The sequence below is a fragment of the Thamnophis sirtalis genome, unplaced genomic scaffold (assembly GCF_051295495.1).
Source record: "Thamnophis sirtalis isolate CommonGarterSnake01/CBP01778 unplaced genomic scaffold, rThaSir2_p1.2 scaffold_2, whole genome shotgun sequence".
Classification (NCBI taxonomy): Eukaryota; Metazoa; Chordata; class Lepidosauria; order Squamata; family Natricidae; genus Thamnophis; species Thamnophis sirtalis.
The window spans coordinates 141,818,816-141,832,320 of NW_028261382.1; the positions used below are offsets into that span (position 1 = coordinate 141,818,816).

The 13,505-nt window shown below is 38.4% G+C and overlaps 1 protein-coding gene across 2 annotated transcripts in view; it reads right to left on the bottom strand.

Moving 5' to 3' along the window:
- Window positions 1-13,505, bottom strand: part of SNTG1 (syntrophin gamma 1) — a 299,119-nt gene that overhangs the window by 47,407 nt on the left and 238,207 nt on the right. The window lies entirely within an intron of this gene.

Below are 13,505 nucleotides of genomic sequence, written 5' to 3' on the forward strand. Positions count from 1 at the left end.
AAGGCATTTTGACCCAGTATATAAAAGTAAAATTAAACATGAATGATTAAAAACACAGTAGTAAGAAATGCTCATTTAAGTAGGCTTTCTTGAAAGAGCTTATGATACTTGATAAAGATTCTAATACTGTCCATCAGAAAACAGAACAAAGCAATGTATTCTGTATAAATTCAATGATATTTCGTACAGGACGTTTCCCCAGTACTAAAGCATTCATGAAACTTAACAGCAATTGCCTTTGGAACATTTTCCCCTTGTCTGCCTATATCGTGAGATTAGAGCGATTTTACACACAACCCATTCTTTGGTTAAAGATTTATAAACATAAAAAGGCACTTCTGATTCAGACTGCATAACTGCAGTCAAATTATTAATGCAAAATACCAGAAACAGTATTCATTTGCTTCCTTCCTAAAGCAAGAATTCAAATGAGGAATTTAATCCTATACATTTGGTTTAGCTTCTGCTGCTATTCCATAATAAAATTCATATTGTTGCTACTCAAGGCAAAGTTTCTGTAAAATTACTTCGAAATGATGAAGCACAGTTTTTAAAAAGTCGTAGGATGATCTTACAATACTAAAATATAATCTGAGAGGATTATAAACCAGATTGTGAAATGAATGTGGAATATTGAACACAGGCATAGTTACTACTCCATCAATACTATTAAGGTTCGGGTGGTCCCTAACCCTTTCATCCTCCACCAAAATTGACTATCTTTTATTTTTTTAATTTTTCCATTCTGAGTCACCCAAAAAGTTTCTTATGCTGGCAACTTCCATCATAGAATAATTCCATCTCTAAATTTATACATTACAGTTAAAAAAGCCCTCTTGTCAAACTTCTGGCTTGATGTTTTGATCCTTGTATTTGTGATTCACATTAATTTTGCCTTTTATTAAAATGATGAATTTCACTTACAGTGATGCATCATGTCATATCAAGAAATTAATGTTAGTATGATGATACCTAGGTATATCAGTGGTGGGATTCAATTTTTTTTACTACCGGTTCTGTGGGAATGGCTTGGTAGGTGTGGCATGGCTTGGTTGACAGGGGAAGGATACTGTAAAATCTCCATTCCCTCCCCACTCCAGGGGAAAAATACTGCAAAATCCCAATTTCTTCCCGATCAGCTGGGACTCAGGAGGCAGAGAATAGATGGGGGTGGGGCCAATCGGAGGTGGTATTTACCGGTTTTCTGAACTACTCAAAATTTCTGCTACCGGTTCTCCAGAACTGGTCAGAACCTGCTGAATAGCCCTCTGAGGTATATGGATTACTACAGTTGGTCACACAGTCAGCCAAATGTTTAGATTGCCTTTGGTATTTGTATCCATCTATCGACTCATTCCCAAGGATGTGTTCCAAGTGACGCTTCCTTTTGCAATTAATTGGTGTCATTTTGTCACAATGCCAATGGTGTGTTCTGACCTACGCTTCCTGATACAATAAAAAGCCCACAATTAGGTCCAATAATCCTCTTTTTATATTATGAATGAATTATATTCATTCACAGCCGGTAATGAGTCCCAAATAGTTAGAAAGAGTTCTACAGGAAGCTGCCCAAGTCCTTTGGAATAAGGCTGATAAGCACCCACCTTTATCTTCTTTATCAACGCTGCCAAAGACTTAATTAGCTATTAGCTTGGCAAGGCCACATGGAGCAAAGAGTCCAAATGGAGTTTCAGAAGGTAAACTGGCCAGCATGAACCAAGTTGCTTCCTGCAAAGGCTCATGTGACTTTGCTCCTCCTTTATGTCCTATGGGAGGGGCCAATCACCTTCAAACCTTACTCCTGAGTTGTCCCTTCTGTTTGTTTTAACTGTTCTTGCCTTATGGCAGCTCTGCGTATGGGAACAGGGGAGCCTGTTCCTCTGCCTCACTGGTGTCCGACTCTGGAGACTTCGGAGGCAGCACACAATTCCCAGATGGCCCTGACTCCCTCTCTACCTCCGACACAGAGCTATCATCCCAATCTTCCCCAGACTCCAGGACTAGCCCCTATTCCTCCCCAACCTCCTTGCTGTCTGACTCTGCTGCCAGCTCTGCAGGCCACTGGCAGACCACAACATGGTGTTCAAGTGGTGCTCCAGATGGTATGGAATTATACTCAAGGTGTTTTATACTATTAGTACTCACTTTACTTTTCTTTGCTACAAGCATTCTACTTCTATTTACATATCTTTATACTTTGTGGTTTTTCTCCAGTTCTCTCTCTTCTATTCTGATGTCTCCAGGTACCACCATGTCTACTATCCAGACTTTTTTGTCTTATCAACAATTACTGGGTCTGGAATAGGTGGCATAGATGGCGCTGGGACTTTAAAGTCCTGCCACCGGGGCCCTGCCGCCACTTTAAAGCCCTACCGCCACATCCCGGCGCCGTCCGCCATAGAGCAGAACCGCTCTATGGCGGACGGCGCCGGGACCCTGCTGCCACTGTAAAGCCCTGCTGCCGCATCCCGGGCGGCAGGGCTTTAAAGTGGCGGCAGGGCCCTGGCGGCAGGGCTTTAAAGTCCCGGCACTGCATCCGCCATAGAGTGGGTCCTGGTCCCGCTCTATGGCGGACACAGCGCTGGGGCTTCGGCGGGGCTTTCGTGCTTGCCTCACCAGCCATGAAGCTCACTGCACGTCACTGGTCCAGTCCAAACTAATTGTGATCTTGACTGTATATTTAAACAATCTTGAGAAGCAATTCTATTTCAGATTACATATTATCTATTCAGCTTCAGATTATGCATGTAAATGAGGGGGAATAGTTTGGCAGATGTTACTGATGTTTGATAGCCAGTGCCTCCCTTGTTCAGTATTGTGGATCCAGGAATTAATGCAATAACAAATAGTGATGGCGATAATGTAAAATTTCTCTCTTGATGCTGATAACCATTCCCAGTCTATCAGCACTGATCAGCAACTACCGTATTTTTCGGAGTATAAGACGCACCTTTTTCACCCAGAAAAGAGGGTAAAAATCTGGGTGCATCTTATACACCGAATACAAATACAGCATTTTTGGCCTCCCAAAACCCCACCTCCTTTGCAACAATGGATGTGCAGAGGGTTCGGGAGACCTGCACAGTGCTCCTGGAGGCTGGGAAGGGCAAAAATGAGCAAAAAAACATGCTTTTTTGCTCATTTTTGCCCCCCCTCCTACCCCCAGAAGCACTCTACAAGCCTCCTAAAGCCTATGCATGCCCTTTTTTGGCAAAAATGGGCCCATTTTTGCATAAGATGGTCAGGTTTTTTGCTTGTTTTTGCCCCCCAGCCCCCAGGAGCACTTTGTAGGCATCTCAAATTCTCTGCATGCACTGTTTTTCACACAAAAAAAACTTTTTTTAAAAATTTACCTCTTCGAAATCTTGGTGTGTTGTATACTCTGGTGCTCTGAAAAATACGGTATGTCTTCCATTGTGCCATTGATCTTTGCAGAAAGGTTCTGATGTTTCTACTGACTCCTGATATTTCTAGACACTTATCTAGTCATGTGATAAGGGGTCAAAAGCCTTTAATCAATTGGCTTCCTGGGCGGGATCTTGCTGATGGTGGCAGCTTAATAGAGCTGCTCCCGGGTTTCTGGTCGCGTTATCTGCCTAGACATCTGGCAGATACCTCACTCTTCAGGCAAAGAAGAGGGGGAGAGAAGATCCAGCTGGTAAGAGCTTTTCCTTTGAAGTTTGCAGCTTTTTTGGCTGCAAAGAGAAGGGGGGCCAGCCGAGGCTGAATCATTATCTCCGTGCTGGAAATCCCTAGCTGTTGTTTCCACAGCACAAAGCAAAAAACCTCCACTTAGGACAATATTTGAACTATTTAACTAAATTTAATACAAGCAGAGTCCGTATCTGAGAACCTTATCTGTTTTTTTTTTAAATCCTAGCTTCATTTTTTACAAGAGCTTCCTTCGTGTACTTGGTTGTTTTTTCTTAAAAAAAAAATTGGCTCCTAAAATGGCGATTGTGCATTCTCCGTAACAATGCCACATTCCTAATTCTTCTGCAAAAAACAGTGATAAAAGTTCAAAGGGAGGAACAGCCGGCCAGCAGTTTCTTATTAATTAGTTTCACTTCTCTGAAGAGTTTACAAGACTTTCTTCTTATCAACTTTATTAATATATATTTCTGATATAGAGAAGTCAAAAATGGCGCTGAATATGCCGAGCTGCTTCGTTACAATGTTTTTTTTCTTTTTCTCTTTTTTTGAAATCCTTTGAAAAATCCTAAAGAGCTATCAAAGGGGTGAATTAATACCCTTTTTTCTTTCTCATAAGCTGCACAGTGAGCCAGGAGAGCTTGATTAATTGCTTGTAGATAAGACTTATAAGACTTATAATGGCATCAAAATTAAATCCTGGGAAACCTCCTCCTAGAAGCACATCTCCGATACTTGGCACAAAGTTGCCCCCTACTGGAGATGTGCTAACGAAAGAATTTTTTTTGGAAACCTTCAGAGAATTCAGAGAGGAGATAAAGGACGAATTAAAAGAGTTTAAGATCGACTTATATGATAAACTTGATACTAAGATTGCCAAAATAAATGATGATATGCTGGGACTTGTAACTGTACTGACAGAACATGTTTCTGGAATTGAAGATAACCTAGAGGTTCTTAATGAAGCTAATACCAATTTGACATCCAAAACTGAGGTGGTGCAACAAAAAGTTGAAAACACTGAAAAACAGATTATTATGATACAGTACAGACAGATGGAGTTCGCATTAAGAGTCAGGGGGTTGCGTGAGGATAAACAGGAGAACTTGAAACAGATTTTTTCAGAGGCTTTTGACCGTCTGATGGGAAGACCGGGGTCCAACTTTGACTGGCAGATCGATAAAATTTATCGCGTTAATTCTTGGCGGCAAAACAGAAGCAACTCCCTCGAGATGTAGTTATATACTTTGCCACAAGAGAGTTCAGAAACATGATACTACAAGAGTCCTATAACACCAGGCTTCAAATTGGCAGCCAGGATTTGATTGTCTTGAAAGAAATACCACCTCAAATGCTAAGAGCCAGGAGAGATTATGCTTTTCTAGTGGAAGAACTCAGAAACCGTCAGATACAGTATAGATGGGATGTGCTATTTGGTATTATAGTTACATTTGACAAGCAAAGATATTGTCTCAACTCTGTATGGAAAGCTCGAGATTTCTATCACAATATTCTGAAGGTGGGACACCCTGCACCATCTGGATCTGGAGCAAGACCACAAGAAGGACAAGATAGACGGCAAACTACACAACTACCAGACAAGGTGCACCATCTCCCCTTCCCGGAAGGGCAAGGTGCCATGGAAAAAAGACCTAGCCGTATGACTACCAGACAAATGGAAAAACAAGCTACAATGCAACAACCTCAACAATCATTGGCCATTGATCAAGGAGTCACAGCAACAAGCTCAGAAGCCATGGGAGGAGCTAGGCCAAAGGTTAAACAGGCCATGCAGGAGGCTCTAAAAAAGCTTCAGCCAACCAAAGATGACAACTAAGATCTTGACATGGAATGTCAATGGACTGAACTCTCCACAGAAGAGAAAGAAAATATTTCACTATCTTAAACAGTTCAAGAATGATATAATTTGTCTGCAAGAAACTCATACCAAATCAACCAATCAAAAATATTTGTTTAACCCCAAACTTGGTCAACATTTTGTGACCTCTGCTACGGAAAAGAAAAATGGTATAGTTGTATACTTAAGAAAAGACATTAAGGCTGAACTAATTGAAGCAGATCCCTTTGGAAGATATATCGCGCTAGACCTAATCTTAGAAGGGAAAAAGACACTACATTTGGGAATTTATGCTCCTAATCAACAGCAAGACGGATTTTATAGAAATCTTCACGCTAAATTAGTACAGTGGGATTATAAGTCTTGTATACTATTGGGTGACTGGAACGGCGTGATTGACACTAAAAGAGATAAGAAGACCTCTCGCCCTAATACTAAAATGTGAGCTAAGCTACCCAAACCTTTTTTTGACATGATGGACGACTTTGAATTGAGAGATATTTGGCGAGAAAGAAACGCAGAGGAATATGATTTCACCTTTTTTTTTGATAGACATCAATCTTTCTCAAAGATTGATTTTATACTAATCACTAATGATTTACTTTCTAGGGTGAAGAAGACAAAGATTGCGGTGAGGGTCCTTTCGGATCATAACCCAGTTTGGATGGAATTGGGAAGGATAGTGCAGGCAAGAAGGTCTTGGAGGCTGAATGAAAACTTATTCAGATATGAGAAGTACATTAATGATTGTAAAAAATTGTTATCTGAATACTTTGTTCTGAACATGAATAAGGGTACACCTATGGAATTTGTATGGGATGCAAGCAAAGCGTATATGAGAGGAGTACTGATGAATATAAACAAAATACATAGACATAAACAAGGGCTAAAACGAAAAGAATTGGAAGAGGAAATTAAAGGGAAAGAGTTGGAACTAACATTAAATCCAGGCGATACAAAGGTTAAGGAAGCAATTACTATATTAAAATCCCAATTTGATATGTTGATCTCTGATCAGGTAGCCACTAGTTTACTATATGCAAAACACAATACTTTTTGTAACGCAAATAAACCGGGCAGATGGTTAGCTTATCAGATTAGGAAAAAACAAAAATTCGAAATGTAACCAAATTGATTTATAGAAGGAAGGAGGTGTTTCAACAGGAGGAGATTCAAAAGGCATTTCGGGAATTTTTTACAGAATTGTATAAAGGGGACAAAATTAAGGGTTTAGATATAGACAAATACTTAGATAAAGAGAAAATACCCCTAGTTAGAGAAGAGTAAAGACAAAAGTTGAACCAACCAATAACCTCAGGGGAAATCTTGCAGGTAATTAAGCAACTAAAGTTAGGAAAAGCGCCAGGCACAGATGGCTTGACAGCGGTTTACTATAAAAATTTACAGTTAGAAATGGTAGAACCTCTTAGAGAACTATTTAATAAAATTCAAACGGAAGGTAAAGTGCCCCATCTTGGAAGACAGCGTTTATATCTTTAATACCCAAAGAAGATCAAGATACTACCCAACCAAAAAATTACAGACCTATCTCATTACTTAATGTAGATTATAAAAATTTTACTAAAATACTAGCAAATAGGTTAATGGTGGTTATGCAACAATTGATACATACCGACCAAACAGTTTTTATACAGGGGAGACAGATGAAGAGTAATGTTAGACTAATTATTAATGCATTAGAATATTTGGAAAAGAACAACCAAATTCCTGCTGCGTTCATATTTCTGGATGCTGAGAAGGCCTTTGATCGAGTTAACTGGCAATTTCTGTTGAAGATATTGCAAAAAATGCAGATAGGAGATAGCTTTTTACGGTCAATTAAAGCAATATACCAACAGCAAACAGCTCAAATCATAGTCAACGGAAGTTTAACAGACCCTTTTCAATTTGGAAAAGGTACAAGACAGGGCTGTCCTTTGTCCCCACTATTGTTCATTATAACTTTGGAAGTATTGTTGAATAAAATACGGGGCTTGGATGGTCTAAAGGGGATCAAGATTAGGCAGCAAGAATACAGAGTCCGCGCTTTTGCGGATGATTTAGTCATAATATTGGAACAACCGCAGGAATCTAATATGGTTTTAATGAATACGATATGAAAAAATGGGAGAAATTGCACTTATCCTTACTGGGTAGGATAGCGGCAGTGAAAATGAACATCTTACCAAAATTTTTATTTCTTTTTCAAATGTTACCTATACTTAAAAAAGATGCGAATCTTTTAGAATGGCAGAAGGGTATCAACAAATTTGTATGGGCCGGAAAGAAGCCGAGGGTAAAGATGAAAATAATGCAAGATGTACGCGAGAGAGGAGGCATGAAATTACCTAACTTAAAATTATATTATGATGCAGTGGAGCTATCCGCAATTAGTGATTGGACCCATTTAACCAACGATAGAATATTGAATATTGAGGGACACGATCTGGTATATGGTTGGCATGCTTACCTGTTATTCAACAAAAAATTGGATAAGAATTTTAAAAGTCATATCTTAAGAAATGCTTTACTGCGGGTTTGGAAAAAATATCAATATAAACTAAATGACAAGTTACCCATGTGGGCAATTCCTAGACATGCAATTGAAAATATGAATATAGCACAAAAACAGGATAGAACAACCTACAGACAACTTCTCACTTCCGAAAGGGGGGTTCTACAACTAAAATCTTTAGAGGTATTGAAAGAGGAGAAGGTAGTTCAAACATGGTTCCAGTATGCCCAATTACAGGCCAGGTGGAAAATAGACCAAAAAACTGGATTTATCCAAGTTGAGGATAATTTGTTTAAACAAATAAGAGATCAAAGTTTAATGCATATAAAGAGGATATATAATGTACTAATACAGATGGATTCGGAAACAGAATTGGTTAAAGACTGTATGATAAAGTGGGCTCAAAATATTGAAGAACCAATAATGTTGGACATGTGGGAAAGAATATGGGTAAGAAATGTAAAATTCACACAAGCACAAAACTTGAGAGAAAATTTTTATAAGATGTTTTATAGATGGCACTTAGATCCTAGAAAGCTGGCTTCTATGTACCCGAATGTACAGCCTAAATGTTGGAGATGTGGTTCTCTCGATGCTACATATTTTCATATATGGTGGACTTGTCGAAAGGTTAAGGCATTTTAGATAAAAATGTGGTGGATTATGCAAAATATCTTTAAAAGAAGGATAAAGTTTACTCCCTAGTTATTTTTACTAGGTATATGTACGGACTTTACAGCGGTAGAGACTAATTTGGTTCTGCACCTAATAACGGCAGCAAGACTGTTGGTGGCGCAATACTGGAAGAAGGAAGACTTGCCTACAACTCAAGAATGGACATTGAAAGTCACAAACCTAGCCGAGATGGCAAAAATATCGGCATATCTTAAAGACCATTCAAATGAGAGATATAAACGAGACTGGAAAAAATGGATTGACTATATACAAAACAAATATGGGACTAAGAAATTACAGATAGCCTATGCTTGAGATTAGGAATAATCTAAACTGTTCATAGCTAGTGCAACAGGAAGAAGCTGAGTTCAATGCAGAGATGTTATTAACTTCTTTTTTTTATTTCCTTTGTCTTAATATATTGTAGACTGTGCTTGTTAAAAATCTATACCGTTTACGGGCTCTGGGAAGTCAGGGGGGAAGGGAGGTGGGGTGTTAGGGGGGATACATAGTATGTGTTAGATTTTAAGGTAACGTGACTGCACTTGTATACTGTTGCTCTTTAATTCCACTGTAAAAATAGGACAAGCTGAATATATTAATAGATTGTAGAAATACACCGAAGGGAGGAGTAAAGGGATAGAAGAAAGAGGGGTAGAGAGGGTGGGAGAGAGGACTGGAGGGAGGGAGAGAAGGGAGGGAGTGTATCGGGAGAGAGGAGTGGTAGAGGGGGAGGGGAAGTAGGGTAGAGGGGAATTATGGAGGGAAGATGGAAAGTTGGAGGGGGGCGAAAGAAAGGGTGTATGGAGGGTCGAAGAGGTACATTGGGTTTTTACTTTTGGGGGTATTGCTGATAAGAGGAATGGCTGTGTTTATTGTTTAATGTTATATGGCCCCGGTTATGCACAGTATATACATGACTGTACGAAAATGAAAATGGAAAATAAAAACACATTTTCAGAACAAAACAAAACAAAAAAAAGGCTTTAATCAATCAAAGCTACATTCAAGGTGGTTGTCCTTACAGTTTCCAAAAATTATCTTATCCATTGGGTGCTTATCTTTTGTCTGTTGCTTTTTTCCCCTGCTCAGATGCAAAGGGCTTGTTTTTGCTTAGGTACTGTTGAACTGCATCATCTACCATGCCAGTAAGTAATTTAAAAGTTGTTGGTAATAGAATTTAGCAACAGCACTTAGACTTATAAACTGCTTCACAGTGCTTTACAGCCTCTCTAAGTGGTATACAGAGTCAGCATATTGCCCACAACAATCTGGGTCCTCATTTTACTGACCTGGGAAGGATGGAAGGCTGAGTTAATCCTGAGCCAGAAACAATCAAACTGCTGGCAGCCGGCAGTCAGCAGAAGTAGCCTGAAGTATTGTAATCTAATCACAATGCCACCATGACTCCTGTTGGTAAGTAGGTAATTAGTCTGTAATTGTTTAGTGCTGCTCCTTTGGTTGGATCTTTCATTATCAAGTAGGTTTTACCGGAGGTTAACCAATCTTAAATTTCACTTTCTTGCAGTAAGTTACTAAAGTCCTTAGCAATTGTGGATATAGTCAGATGTTTCAACCAAAAACCATGCAGTTCATCTTCATGTGCTGCTGACCAATTCTTGATCCTCCTTGCCCTTTTCTCCACCATTTCTGCTGTTAATACAGCTTTTAAATTTCAGCTTCCCCCCTTTGTTTACTTCCTTTATCCATGATGCATTGTTGTTGTATTTCTTTGGGTTGTCCCACAGCTGCCCCCAGAACTGCACTGTTTCTTCTTTATCAGGTGTTGACTGGTTCCCTATAGTCTCTTCCTTGATGAATTGATCAAAATATTTCTGGTTTCAGTAAAATTGAAAATTGAAAAGTATGCAATTCAAGCTTCATAACTGCTCATTTTCTTGGCTATCTTTGTTATTTGCTGGTGTATTATTTCCAGTTCTTTTATAAATTTGTACACAATACCTTTTCCCTATCTGATATCTATTACATGACATAACCCTCAATTTATCTATTTTCTTGTCAGAGACTTTTTCTTCATGAATCATGATTTGCCACTCCTATAAGGTATCTGAGTGGCCATTCTAGCCAATGTATAATCATCTTTGTCTTGTAGGATTTCACCAGCTGTCTCTTATGAAGGCAGGAATATGATTGAACATGAGTGCTTTCTGTCATTCCCACTAAAGCTCCTTGAACTTCAGAATTACTGGATGGCAGTGTATTCTCACCCCACTAGCTATTGTTGGTGGCAGAGAAACTTTTACACTCTTCTGCCTGCACAGTGATTTTCTCCAATCATTCGCAATAGTTGATGGAAGGAGGGGAAGAGAGAGATGAAGAACCTTTACAGAAAAACAGGTTCTCCCTTTTGATACTTCTTTCTTTCTTTCCTTCTTTCTTTCTCCTTTCTTTCTTATCTTTCTTTCTCTTTTTCTTTATCTCTCTCTCTCTCTTTCTTCCTTTATCATTTTTTTCTATATTTCCTCCTTGTATAAGAAATAAAACACAAAGAGGAAAGTGTGCTCTCAACTTTTATCAGTGATAATACCTTCACAACAAGAAACTACTTTTTACTACATATCTCCAGCAGTCATGCTGACAATATTTTCTTCAAATGATTTAATATAGCTGTAGGTCCAAACCAAACCCCAAACTTTCTAATATAAGAAAAAAGTATGCTTATCTCCTATGGAATTATAAAGTAGGTCAAATATTATGGCAATGTACCTGATTTTCACATTTTATTATAGGTATTTATATTATTTATATATAGGCATCCAACTTATCCAAATGAATCTTATAAGATTAAAAACAAACCACCCAAAGAATATGGACAGTATACACTATTTATATTTAAACAATATTCTTATGTTGTTATTATCTTCATAAGTTAATATATGTCTAATTTTAAGCAATCCAACTTTCTTGAACATGAAATATTTCTCAATTCCTTGTCACATGATTATTTCTAATAAGTAAAAATGTTATCATTCATTTACCACAAGTAGAATCCCATTGTGCTTCTTTCAAAATAATTCTATGTTGTTCAAGGACATAGAACATTCTTTTTTTTTTAAATAATTTTTTTTTATTTTTTTGTTACATAAACAACACATGCCCACAACAGTGGGGGAAAAAAATCAAAACACAAAAAAGACAAAAAACAAGGCAGAGAAAAACAAAACAAAACAAAAACCCACAACAAGTATATGTTATAAAAAAGTATATCAGCTGGTTACAACATGTTTTTGTGCATCTCTTCCATTAATTCATATTAATTCAAATATCTTAACTCAAATGTTTACCATATTAACATCATCATACCTCCACTTTTAGTTGACTACAGTTGTTTAAACATCCTTCATCCTTAACTATGCCAAAGATTTAATCCATAACCACATGCTAGCATTTTATTTACTTGTTTATAAAATCCTCCATTAACATCAAATCCTCATATCCTGTTTTAGCTAAACATCCATAATATTTAATACCAAAAATTCCATCCTCCATGTATATAGTTTATTATCATTCTCCTTTCTTTATGTAATTATATCGTATATCGTTTTTCTGTGTAAATATGTTTTATTTTCATTTCATTTTGTGCAGTCACATATATACTGTGCATAACCGGGGCATATAACATTGAACAATAAACACAGCCCTCCCTCTTATCAACAATACCCCCAAAAATACAAACCCAATATACCACTTCGACCCACCATACACCCTTTCTTTCGCCCCCCTCCAACTTTCGTTCTTCCCTCCAACATTCCCCTCTACCCTACTTCCCCTCCCCCTCTATCACTCCTCTCTCCCAATACACTCCCTCCCTTCCTTCTCATCCTCCCTCCAATCCTCTCTCCCACCCTCTCTCCCCCTCTTTCTTCTTTCCCTCTACTCCTCCCTTCGGTGTATTTCTACTATCTATCAATATATTCAGCTTGTCCTATTTTTACACTAGAATTAAAGAGCAACAGTATATAGCAGTAGACTTATATACCGCTTCATAGGCCTTTCAGGCCTCTCTAAGCGGTTTACAGAGAGTCAGCATATTGCCCCCAACAATCTGGGTCCTCATTTTACCCACCTCGGAAGGATGGAAGGCTGAGTCAACCCTGAGCCGGTGAGATTTGAACCGCTGACCTGCTGATCTAGCAGTAGCCTGCAGTGCTGCATTTAACCACTGCGCCACCTTGGCTCTTATACAGTATACAAGTGAAATCATGTTACTTTAAAATCTAACACATACTATATTTCCCCCCTCCCCCCTCCCCCCTAAGACCCCACCTCCCTTCCCCCCCTCGACTTCCCAGAGCCCGTACACGGTATAGCTTTTTAACAAACACAGTCTAAAATATATTAAAACAAAGGAGATTAAAGAAAAAAAAAAGAAAGTCAATAAGATCTCTACGTTGAACTCAGCTTCTTGCTGTTACCCAAACTTTAAGCAGTTTAACTTATTCCTAATCTTAAGCATAAGCTATCTGGAATTTCTTAGTCCCATATTTGTTTTGTGTATAGTCAATCCATTTTTTCCAGTCTCGTTTATATCTCTCATTTGAGTGGTCTTTAAGATATGCTGATATTTTAGCCATCTCGGCTAGGTTTGTAACTTTCAATGTCCATTCTTGAGTTGTAGGCACGTCTTCCTTCTTCCAGTATTGTGCCACCAAACAGTCTTGCTGCCGTTATTAGGTGGAGAACCAAATTGGTCTCTACCGCTGTGAAGTCAGTACATATACCTAGTAAAAATAACTGGGGAGTGAATTTTATCCTTCTTTTGAAGATATTTTGCATGATCCACCA